Here is a 13,121-nt window from a genome sequence, read left to right as displayed (position 1 = left end):
TTCATTATGGACAATCCGGGACTAGCACAGAAGTCCAGTAACAAAACACCACTCGGATTCAGATTGGGGAGGCCATTCCTCCCGATCACGCCTCTCTAGGTGTCACTGTCATTTCTGGACGTTGAAGTCCCTCAGCAGAATAATGGAGCCCCCGGAAGGGGCACAATCCAGCACCCCTGACAGGGATGCCAAGAAGGCCAGGTACTCTGCACTACCGCTCAGCCCGTAGGCCGAAACGACAGTCAGAGCCCATCCCCAACCCGAAGGCGCAGGGATGCGATCCTCTCATCCCCCGGGGTAAACCCCAACACGAGACGACTGAGCTCGGGGGCAACAAGCAAACCCACCCCAGCCAGCCGCCTCTCCACGTGTCCTCTTCAGAGTAGAAGAGAGTCCAGTCCCTCTCAAGGAGATGGGTTCCAGAGCCCACGCTGTGCGTGGAGGTGAGCCCGACTATTTCTAGTCGATATCTCTCGACCTCCCGCACAAGCTCAGGCTCCTTCCCCCCCAGCTAGATGACATTCCACGTCCCTAGAGCCAGCCTAAGCATCCGGGGATCAGGCTGCCGAGGTCTCCACCTTCATCTGCCGCCCAATCCTCTTTGCACCGGTCCCTTACGGTTCCCCCTGCAGGTGGTGGGCCCACTGGGGGATGGCCTCGCGTCTCTCATTCGGACTTGGTCCGGCCGAGTCCCGCGAGGAGCAACCCAGTCACCAGGTGCTCTCCGACGAGTCCCAACCCCAGGCCTGGCTCCAGGGTGGGACCCCACGGCTCCGCCGTACCAGGCGACGTCACGTGCCTCGATTTAATAGTCGTCATGAGGGGTTCTTGAACCGCTCTTTGTCTGACCTGCAACCTAGAGCCTCTTTGCCATGGGAGACCCTACCAGGGGCATTTAAGCCCCAGACAACATAGCCTCTATGATCATTCAAGCACTCAAACCCATCCACCACGTTAAGGTGGCGGTTCAAGGAGGGGAACAAAGAACTCCTGGAAACCCAAATCTTTCTACCAAATAAGCTATTTGACCGCTATCACTGCCCTTGCCCAGCCTGACTCACCAAGAGCAGCGCCGAGCCTTCTTGTTAGCCAAGCATTGATCAAGTCTTTGAAGTCTAGCTTCCTGTTTCTCTCAAAAATGATTATGTTTATTAATCTGGACCTATTATCTGGGGCCCCTGTCAATGAGGGGCCTTTGGATTTGTCCTACCAATACACTCCCCTGTTATACGCCACCCTTGGTACCCTTTGCTCCAGTCGTCCTACCATGTGCTTTAAACATTTGTTTTACCTTTCTTACCATCCTTCTCATATTGTGTGGTTGCCAGATAAAGTAAGTAGTTGCCTCACCATGTTTGTCACAGTTCCAGTTGTTTTAAGTGTTTTATTTATTGATCTGACAACAGATATGAGAAGGTTTTTGTGTCAAGCAGTTTTCTTAGAGCTATAAAAGGATTTATAAACATCATCCCACATCTAACTTATGCCAATGGCATGTTCTCTTGTCTTTCCGACCTTCAAAGATAAATGGGGCCATAATTCTGTTATAGATAAACAAATTCTATTCACTTTGATTCAGTCATACTTATTCTAAAGGGGAAATTATTAAGCTATTAATTAGTATTTGCTTTTTCATTTGTTTGCTTCAATTCATTCAACAATTCTTTCATTTTCATTGTAGAACAAAAGGTTGATAAAAGCTCTACAGTGAGCACCCCACCCAAACGTAAGTAAAAATATCTTGCTAAGAATACGTTTTACTTGAACTCTGTTTGTTTTTGCAAATACAGAAACAAGACACATGCAAGGCCAAAATGTAGACATATAAGAGTTACCGCACTCATATCATCAACTGTACATGCTTGTTTAGAGTCTCTATAGAAATACCTGAAATGCTTCTTTATGAAAACATACGTATGTGTCAACTCATAAAATAAATATTACAACAAAAAACCTCAAAAGGATAACAATAGCTTGTTATTAATTGTTTATCATATATTGTTTGACTCCTCTTGAACCATGAAATCACACCTTTTAGGAAAATATGTTCTAAGGTCATGAAATCAGTAATGACGAGTATTATTTTGCTTTAAACAACAACAGTTTTTTGTTCTAGATTCTCCTAAGTTAATATTAATTAACCTTTTGAAACCTATAATTATTATGAACATTATGTCATGTGTCTATGCACATCTTCAGGTTTGTGATTTTCTCACCATATCAATGTTTAATCAAATGTTCTATTAGAAGCTCTCGTTTTTTAACTTAAACAGTGTTGGCTATGAAAGCCATGGATGACATTGAAGTTACAAACACATGGTCTTTCATAATGTCGACCAAAATCTAAAACTCAGACCTCCTCAACAGAGCAGTCATCTTCAAGCAGTAAACTTTATATTTTTATCATGATACATACAAAAAACTTCCATATGTTATGAAGTTTCCTGAACTAGCCATCATGTTTGTTTAGTGATTTTGTGTTAATTTAAATTGTTCTGCAATTAACTATTAATGTTTAACAAATGTGCTGCAGATCAAGTTTATTGTTCAGATTTCATTTAAAATATTTGATGTCATGGTTTGTCCTTGTCCTTTTGAAAGTGAACTTTCTTGTAACTTAAACATTACTTTATTTGATGTATTGTTTAGTGTTGGATAAATTCAATCTTTACTTTATTCTCCATTTATGTGCACCAGTCTGGAATTTAATTGGCTTTGTCAACAGCTTCCAGCAAGAAGTCTGGCACAGGTGTGTTGTCTCAAATGAAGAAAAAGTTCAGTGTCTTCATGAAGCCTCGCGTGAAATCTTCAAAAACTGATGCTGCAAACCGTTCACATTGTGGTAAGAGTTGATGTAAAGAGAGATGTGGTCCAAATTATCATGGATGGAGAAAAAGATGCAATTATTAAAATGTATGTTCTTGTTGATGGAAGTTTTAATGCTCAGGGTTTTTACACAATTTCTATCTCAAAATTCCATAACTAACCAGACTTAGTTTTTAAATATTTATTAAACATATGAACCAAATAAATTATTTTGATGATTTTTGATGATTTGTTTATTACTGTTTATTATTGTTTATTACTGTTTATTATTGTTCATTTGTTCCAAAAGAGCAGAAACATCTGTCAACAGATAATCCATTCAAAAAAATGTTTTAAAGATATCATTTGGTTTATTTCAAAGAATACACCAAATTGGAAACACAAGGAAATGGTAAGAACAAAGCTGTCATAAATTTGCACCAATGTTATACTGTTCCACTGATGTAACGTGTTGCTTAAATTCCTTTTTGAACTGTGAAAACTATGATAAATGCTTGATAATTGAATTTTCCAACTTCATTTTTGATTCATAAGTTTACTCAGACATACCCATATTATGGTTTGTTGATTTGTTGTGGTAAATAAAGAGAAATTGACTTAAAAACTAACCTCTGTTGTTATGGATCTAAAGACTTTTTAAAGCAGCATACAGTATTTACAGTCTTAGATATTACAGGGTCAGTTAGAGGAGACATCATAAAATTAGTAATTTGTTATTGCAACAATGATGGTCATTTTGTTTTCTTTAACAACAGACCTCAGTCAGTTCTAACCTCTTTAACAGGTTTACTGCATTAAAGCTGCAACAAATTAAAATAAGTTGTAATGCAGTGAAATGGACTATTCCATCTGTAACTGGATTTTTTATTAGACCTATGCTTTTCTACTGTACATTTTGTGAATTAGGACTGTACAACACAATTAACTGAGCTGGATTTAAAATATAGCCCAAACATTTCAACAGGCATCAAAAGAATCAGTCACAGTTATTTCATGTTTTTTCAGACTCAAGACATGTTGAAAAGAAGAAGCCCCATAAAGACCCTCTGCTGCAGCTGGTCTCTCTGCAGAGGGCGTCAGGCTCCTGGCTGCTTGATGCAGATCTGGCTGCTGTGCTGGGAAAGACCAGAGAGGAGGTGGAAAAGGCAAAGCCTGGGCAGGTGGGTTTTGTCAAACTGAAGTAAAAAATATATATAAAACTGAGTCATTTCAACCTGATTAAATTCAGTAATTTTGCAAAAAAAAAACTAAATACAGTGTCATGAAACTATTTTAGATTAAATTTAAACTAAATACGACGGGGACTCAGGTGGCTCAGGTAGTAGGGTTCGTCCTGGAACCGGTGGGTTGCCGGTTCAGTAACCCTCTGTCCATCCCAGGCGTTGTGTCCTTGTGCGAGACACTTCACCCGCCTTGCATGCTGATGGTGGTCAGAGGGCCCCGGTGGTGCCAAGTGTATGGCAGCCCGATTTCTGACAGTCTGCCCCAGGGCAGCTTTGGCTACAATGTAGGAATGGGTGGATGACTGAATATAGTGTAAAGTGCTCTGGGGTCCTCTGAATTGATAAACCTCTATACAAGTGCAGGCCATTTACCATTTACTTAAAACAGGCGGGTCCCGCTGGTAATATTACAAATTCCAGTAAGCCATAAAGGCTAGTTTTACATAGCAATGTTCTTTGATTTGAATCTCAAATTTTTCTGGGTTTTGTCATTTTGTTTTTTTAATTAGGCCAAACAAGAAGTGTGGACAACAATTTTGGCTCTGATCTGGCTTTATGGCTTTAAGAAAGATCAAAAGGAGGAGTGGGAGCTTCTGTCTTTGAAGGCTGCATTATGGCTCAATGATCAAAACGGTATCTGCAGTGCTGTTTTTGTTTTATTATTGGTAAATTTAGGAATTGTCCCTTACTGTTTTACCCTTTTTTCAGCTTCATTTGTGCCAGAGTGCGTTGCAGCTGGAAATGCACTGTTGGCCTGCAGCGTGGAGATAGAAGCTTTGGGGATCTGATGTTTTCCATGAAGAGGCTTTAACTTCAATATCAACAACAGATACCTTTTTTTTCACTTCACCGCCTTTCCTACCAGTATGACCTGAATGTAATCCTTTGTTTTTAATTAAATGACTGAATCAGGTTTCAAGTGAATGCTTCCTGAAACATACTGTATTTTTTTCTCAATACCTTGAATATAAATTCTTGTTCTGTTTGAAGTAAATGTGGTGTACTATTAATGTTGAAAGCTCAGCTGCAGTAGCGCCCTCAGAAAATTTTCACATGGGGGGGGTTGGGTTATGTGGCTATTAAAAATCTCAGGGTGGCACACCATAATCAAAACCATTGACTGACTTGCTGCATGTTGTACTATTATGGTGCGTTCAGACTGACCGCGAGTCCAGCGAATTTTTTGCCTCATTCACATGCTGTCGCTCGCCTGACATTTCGCCAGCAATTCGCGTGGCCAATGGCCGACAATGCTCCACTCCCTTCACCGTGTCATCAAACAGAAGGAGCTTCTATCTGCTGCTTGCCAGTTTCAACTCAACATGACGGACCTGGATTTTACGGAGCGAATCATGGCACTTTATTTATGTAAAGCTGAACAACGCCGCCATTGTCGACGTCTCTGGGTTCACCAGATTTTTCAGAGATGGAACCCGTACCACCACTTTCTCCTGGAGCAACGTCTGGATGACGCTCACTTTCAACAGTACTTCCGCCTATCCAGGACCCAGTTTGAGGACCTGCTGCTCTGCGTTGTGGGACAAATCAGTCTCCGGGACACCAACTACAAGAGCTGTGTCTTCGGTGAGTAAATAAAATCTCAGCTCAATAGAAAGCTGTGTGTGAAGGCCGCATGTGTGCTTCTCAACTTCATGCGTGCCTTATTAGCCAGTCCTTTTCAGGACTGAATTTCAATTGCTTTTTTCAAAGCCACCTACAAACCTCTCAGAGCAAACCTTCATTCATCCTATGCGTACATGAATGTTTCTGTCTTTTTTATATACTTGATGTTTGTGGATTGTAGGTATTGTTTTCCCTTATTTCTTTGCAGGGACTGCACTGATTTGATTCACAACCAGTCAGTGCAGACAGAAAAGTTCAGATTTTTCAACTCCAGCGAAATTCGCTTCGCGTCCATTGCGGGTTTCACTTCGCTCTTGCTTCACTCTATTCCCCTAATCGTTCCCTTCGTATTGCGTCCTTCGCATTGCTTCGGCCCTGAACGCGCTTCTACATAGGATTAACATGTAAATCACTCGCTCTTATCACGTCATTCACGGTCAGTCTGAAGGCACCATTACTATGAGAGGAACTAGAACCATTTGTCTTTTGTTTTTACAAATGTATATTTCAGACTGCCTCCTGGACACCTTCCTCGGGAGGTGTTCCAGGCACGTCCCACCGGGAGGAGGCCCAGGGGACGGCCCAGGACACGCTGGAGGGACTATGTCTCTCGGCTGGCCTGGGAACGCCTTGGGCTCCCCCCGGAGGAGATGGAGGAGGTGTCTGGGGAGAGGGACATCTGGGCGTCTCTGCTGAGTCTGCTGCCCCCGCAACCCGGTCCCGGATAAAGCGGAAGACGACGAGTACAAGTACAAGTATTTCAGACTGACTAGAAATGAACATCTAAAGTTTCACAGCTTACGTGTAGAAGCCCTTGGAATAAAGAAAAATCATAGAAGAGAGTCTGATGCAGATATTGAATTCTCCTTTTCAGAACATCCAGGATAATCCTTGCATCTCCAGAACACTTTCCAGCATCAGTACAAAATAAACATAAATGGATGCTTATATTGCATTGTTATTAAAGGCGAAATAAAGGCAAATTAACCAGATAATGTGTGTTTGCATAAAGGGGCGTGTTTAAAATAACAGCTGAATGGGGTTTATTTAGTGAGGTCATTGATCCTATGAACAAGCAGGAGTCAAACCGGTGGCCTTCATTTAAAGATGGAGGTAGCAAATCTTGTACATGGTGGTTTAGGGCATTCCTCTATGAAAACCTGAGTAAAATGGGTCATCCCAGGCCTTCAGAAGAACAGCTCACCTTGATTGAAAAGTTGATTGGATAGTGGAAAATGTATAAAGAAGTTTAGAAAATGCTTTAAAATTAATTGAAGAATAGCCAAAATAGCAAAGAATCAGCTTTATGGGGATCAATTAAATTCATTTCAGTCAGTCAGTCAGATATTTTCTACCGCTTCTCGCAGGGAAGCTGGTGCCTATCTCCACCTGTCTATTGGCAGGAGGCAGGGTACACCCTGGACAGGTCACCAATCCATCGCAGGACAACTCAGACATACACAGGACAAACAACCATGCCACACTCATTAACGCCTAAGGGCAATTTAGAGAGAACATTTGACCTAACAATCATGTTTTTAGACTGTGGGATCAATTCAATTTTAAAATATTTTATTAATCCCAAAAGCAAAGTAATTGTTGTAGCTCATATTATACAGGTTTCCTCAAAGAGCAACTGCATGAAATCACTGCATGATTATCAGCAGTTATTGACATGTAAAATTGCAGCAGAACTTCAGGGTAGTGGCTGAAAACAGCGGTTTTCTATCAGCACCCAAATGCCAGGAATTGATGTCAGCTTTATATATCAGCGTTGCCCCCCTGACCCCCCTCTCCTCAGGTCTACACTTGTGCAATGACATGTTTAAATATAGTGCCTTCTGACATAATGTTGACAACCATAAACTGCTTTATAATGGCTGGCCATGGTTCTGCTAAAGGGTCAAGGACAGGTTCCTCAAAACTGTTACTATTTCCACACCACTTTACAAATACATACGCTGACCTTTCTGCTCTGGATCCATCTACGCCGTGAGTTACATTTAGATATGTTACCCTTGTGCATGTCAAGGCAAAGCAGTCAATGGAAGTGATATGATTTCCAGGGTACATCTGCTGATACACTGACAACATTGCATGTCTGTCAAGATCATCCAAGATTGTCTGGTGGAATGGGGACAGAGGCACCACAGTACAGGTTTTCAAAAGAAGTGTTTCTGCCGACACCAAATCATTGTGCTTTTCATAAAGCACATCAGTTATGTCATCGTGTGACAAAGTCCCAATAATTTTACCTTGTAAAATATAGGCAATTTCAACTCCATATTCACATGTCACGGCATACTGAGTTGTTGACTTTGCTGAAACTGTCTCATTAACTGGACTTCAATTGTCTTATTGTTGTGCTGACACTTGCCCAGTACTCCATTAAAACGCTCAAACAAAAAACCAGAATAAATAAACTGGTCCGTAGTCCAACATGCACTCCCGCAAATGGAGATGTAAATGCATCTTGGGGTGCAGTGCAATGGGCCAAACTGTTCCACAAATTTGGACAGAAATGTTTCCAGGTATCTGTCTGCTACTTCCAGTCTATTGATGGGTGTGACTCTGGAGCATAAAATGATACAAGCTTGCACAAAATCAAACCACACGTTATAGTGGCTGTTGGTGATATGGCCTTTCAGACAAAATAGGAAGTAAATGGTAGCCCAGTTTTTCCACTGATCTGCTGTAAACCCTGTAAAGCCAGAGGAAATTCGTAAGGGAATTCTTCCAACTTCATATGGTACCTTGATGTTTTCCACTCTTCTTTGCAGTTCATCAAGGCTATGTGTTGATAAAATGCCAAGTTCTGTCCAAAGTCGGAACACGTGTCATGCTGTATCAAGGAGAAGGTTGTGCATTGGATCTATGATGACAAATCTGATGGCATCATAGTAATTTGAACAGAACAGTTCTGACCATCTTGCTCTATACTTGTGTTCAATTCTCTTCTGCTCAGCCTTGGTCCTTGCCCTCTTGGATAATCCAGCATAGTAAATGTGATGTTTTGATGTGCGTGTCTCCCATGATGACCGCTCAAATCCAGAGTAATCTGTTTTACTATCAGACTCTTTCTTACTGAACGTCTTCACACACTTGTGGCAGCCTGCAAAGGGACATTTAAGGCATATATATAAGTATATTTTACAAACAAAAGCTTTTGATTCAATTCAATTCAATTCAAAAATACTTTATTAATCCCAAAGGCAAATTAAATGTTGTTGTAGCTCATTATCATTATGTAGCTCATTTGATGTTGATAATGGCAATAAATGACAATGTTTGAATTAAGTTACCTCTAAATGCTGCATGTCCAACGAAGCCTCCACATTTACGAGTCGCAGAAATATCTGATGACAAACAAAGCAGAGCAGCTCTGTAAACCTGGTGTCCTATGAAGGAGGCGTCCTCCAAAATAACTCAACTTCAAAGTTCTTGAAGTTCATCAACCAATGGTTCCAAGAAAGCATTTATGTTTAGAGCTGGTTTTTTCAGGCCAGGTATTAGTCCAACAAGAATCATATTTTCCTCTTTAAAATGGTCTTCTTGTGGTAGATTCAAAATGATAGCTCCAACTGAATATGGTGCATTTTTGAAAGGCTGGAACAAGTCAACATTCAGTATGAAAGCAAAATTATTTGGCTCTGCCAAAAAAGGTAGTCCATTCACATACTGGTAATCCTTCTATACTCCTGCCATACTTATCCATCATACACATCTCCTAACAGACCCTCAGGTATTTTCCGCTTCCGCCATTGCTCACATTACTCTTGAAATCCAGGTCTTTTAACAAGACTTTCCAGAGAATGTACGACACTTTGGTAACAGAATGGTCGTATTGGTGAGACATATTCTTTACCATTGGTAGATTTTACTACTCTTAGCAAAACAGAACCACATTTCTTCCTTTTTGCAGCCATTGGGTGTTTATAGAACCTGATGTAACCGCATGACTTGCAGTCTTTAGAACCATCCCTTCTCATCTCACAGGTTTCATTCTCTGTGTAAACTGTCATACATTTTGGACACACCACATATTTTATGAAATTATCCCGCAGGACACCTGTCCACTTGCTCGAGGAGAATAAAGTCTTTGGAATGTTGCTGGCAAAGGCAGTTTGGCAAAGGTCGCTTGCCATGACAAAATCATCATTGACAGAACTTTCATCAACAGGTCTTCTTTTTTTCTGTGAACTGATCATTTCCATCTCCCTCGTTATCATGCAAGTTAAGATAGGCTTCACTCGGCTCCTCCAGTTTTGCACGCCATTTGTCCCCTTCATCCTGCAATTGTACAAATTTGAATTTAAAAGACAACCTTTCTTACTTGCATTGAGGATGACCAGCCTATTTTCTTCGACATAAGCCTATTTTTCCACATTAATAATGGAGAATAAAGATGAGCCGTCCATTCCCCCAGCTCTCAGCAGTAATTACTTTTTGGGATTCTATTAAGAAAGTGAGGCAACATTGGAGTTAACAATAGAGCCTGAACTGTGTCTGACTGTTTCGATCTAGTTGAGCTTTCTGAGTTATCAAAATTATTTGCTTTATCTAAGCCTTCAACCTGTATGTTGGATCCAATTCCAACCAAATTCTCATCTGCTTAACTGTTTTTTTCCCAGACAAAGCTACCTATGAAGCTAGTTTGTCAATCTGTCTGTATAATTTCTGTAAGTATAAATAATAAGTAAGTAATAAGTAAGAACAAATTAAGCATATACTGACTTGACTCTGTAACTCTGTAGAGTTCCCTGAGAGTATGTGATTATGTGACTTGTTGCTATGTAAATAAATAAACTGAATTACAGAATCACAGGAGGAAACAGTCATGTATGTCTTAAGGAGCATGCCAGCATACAATGATGTGGTAACGTGATGCAGAAAAGACTGTCCTATGCACATTTTTACACTGCAACAGGTTTAAAAGAGCTTGTTCATCTGAATTACCAACATTTATTTTGTGTAATTTTAGAGGTCATTTGCTACTGAAAAAACTGCCATTCATACATTCTCATATTGAAAAGGAGATGTGCATCTTTAATTAGCTAGTTGTGCAAGAAATGTGCTCATTTGATACTGAAAAATATGTAATCATTTTTTTAACTTACCACAACACAGAATCAGCTTGCTCCAAATCTGAACTGCTGGTGTCAAGGAAAAGATGATTGCTCTGGTCATTTTCTGTTACATCTGGAAAGTGTGCAAAGCAGAGGAACTATTGAAAGGTAGCCCTCCACTTACATCGTCAGTAAAAAGAAAACTATCTATATTTGCATTCATAATAGCAATTAAATGCAGATGTAGCCACATGTGCTCATCTGCTAAGGTAAGACTATAAGAAGGTAATTATAATACCTTACACAAGTAAAATTCAGTAAAACAAAAAACACACAGATGTAGATAGACGTGTGCACAAATATGGATATTATATAAAAATGTCAGTCTTACTGTTGTCAGTTGTTTCCTCTGATTCGTCTATCACTTCTTCAAATTCTCCTGACGCCTTGGGATGCATTATTTCGCTTTCTGCACCTTCTCCAATGTTATGAATCATAGGATTATTTGATGACAACACATCCTTCATCCATCTTCTGATCTTGTCTTTTTGGCATCATGTTCTACAGGACCATTCCGTAGATACTGTCTCTTATTGTACATATACTGTCAAAGACAGTTCATTATTGCAGTGTTCACAAATGCGCCGAGGTCTTTGCTTCTTAGTTGACTTAGGGACTTCCATATTTTCTTCTCTTATTGCTACTTGTGTGTGTGTTTAATTTTTCCTTCACCTAGCCTCCGCGAGACCTTTTCCATGTGGCAAAACGTCACCTGTGATTGGACACATTCAAGGCCATGGTGACGCGAAAGAACTTGCGAGACAAGAACATATAAATACAGATGGTCTCCTTCCGTCTACGTATTTCATCTCGGGTCTGCATTGTTTATAGATAATAAGATGGCTGGACGTCGTCTGCAGTTCACCCGGAAACTCCTCTGGGAAATGTGCCTCTCCAACCAGCTTCAGCTAGTCCCGCCATTGACGAAAAGACACTGATTACTGCGATGAATGGGTTGTCTTGTCAGATGACTCAGTTTTCTACCGAGGTCAACCAGCAATAAGCGTGGATCCGCGATGGTTTTGGCAACTTGTCATGAGTGACTAAGTCATTCAGAGTCCAAGGCCTCGTGTTCTGAAGAACTGCAGATGAAAAGGCGCCAAAACAACCCGAAAATTGGGGTAAGACTTTGTCTTTGCTAAACCGAAAACGCAAGGAGTCAAGGTGAGATTACAATAAATTCACCAAGCAACTTTTTTTTTTCCCACCTTTTCTCATAGGAGGCTGTGCGCTGCCTGCACACTTTTAATTCGAATTTCAGCTGCTGCAACCCACGACAAGGGTAAGAATAACAAACTGTGTGAAAGCTAATAATTTTATTTATGCATTGGCAGGAGCTCTATTTTATTTTTACTCTTATTTAATTACGCGTTTGTTTTCACAGACTTTGTTCGCCTTACAAAGCAGGGGTCACATCTGCGTTGGCCAGGGCTCTGAAGTCAAGTCCAGAGTTACATGGAGTGGATTATGCTTCCATTGTGTGTAAGTATCTATCACTGTGGTGTGTGTGAGTGGTTCTGGTTTTTTTTTGTTTTGTTGTTGTTTTTTTTTTGCTTGAATATAGTTATTGGTCACACTATTTACAACGTAAAATGTTTTCCAGTTGGATGTAAGACACACTACAAAATAATGCGCCGGAACTTTCGGTACAGCCAGCAAGATCATTCAAAGAAGGCGGCAGCCATTAGGAAGTCTGCTCGGTGTCGGTCAAGAAGGAAGCGGGTAAAATTACTTGAATGATATTCCTGTCATTAAAAAATTGAAGCGTCATTGCATAGCAAGGTTCAATTACATAGTTCTCACGTTGTCACACGTGGAGGCTCTCTCAATGTATTTCTAAAGAAAGCAATGTTTATTATACTATTACAACTACTGTTTATTATTATTATTACAATTTTATGTATTTGTAATGCACCTTTTCTGTTTAACCTTTATTAGTGCAGGTCATCTTATTTTTAAACTCGATAACAATAAAAGCAATTCAAATAATTGTCCCAAGTAAATAAACTAATAAAGTATGAGCTACATCATACATCTTTATAATTACATTACAACTTCTTAATAATTACAATTACAAAATACCATTAGAACATTTATCTACCCATTTCATGGACTGCTCTGGCACAACCTCAAACATAAATATATTTTATTGGAATTTTATGTGAAAGGCCAAAAAAAAAAAAAGAAAATTATACATGATATACATGTGCTGCTACTTTTTACTTTTACTGTTACAAGGGTCTGTTTTTTTATTTATTTCTGTCTGCATATTATGTGCCTTCTAACCAAAGTGTCTGCCAAAATGGTTAATTATGGCTTACAA

The 13,121-nt window shown here is 40.1% G+C and overlaps 1 long non-coding RNA gene across 1 annotated transcript; it reads left to right on the top strand.

The window, feature by feature from the left end:
* Positions 1-1,681: 1,681 nt before the first annotated feature.
* Positions 1,682-4,918, top strand: LOC124883723. The gene is made up of 6 exons (XR_007042296.1): positions 1,682-1,726; positions 2,726-2,842; positions 3,137-3,217; positions 3,832-3,986; positions 4,559-4,682; positions 4,758-4,918. It is a non-coding gene; the product is annotated as an uncharacterized LOC124883723 (long non-coding RNA).
* Positions 4,919-13,121: the final 8,203 nt, after the last annotated feature.

The sequence above is a fragment of the Girardinichthys multiradiatus genome, chromosome 18, assembly GCF_021462225.1.
Source record: "Girardinichthys multiradiatus isolate DD_20200921_A chromosome 18, DD_fGirMul_XY1, whole genome shotgun sequence".
Taxonomy (NCBI): Eukaryota; Metazoa; Chordata; class Actinopteri; order Cyprinodontiformes; family Goodeidae; genus Girardinichthys; species Girardinichthys multiradiatus.
This window is presented reverse-complemented; position numbering and strand designations above follow the sequence as displayed.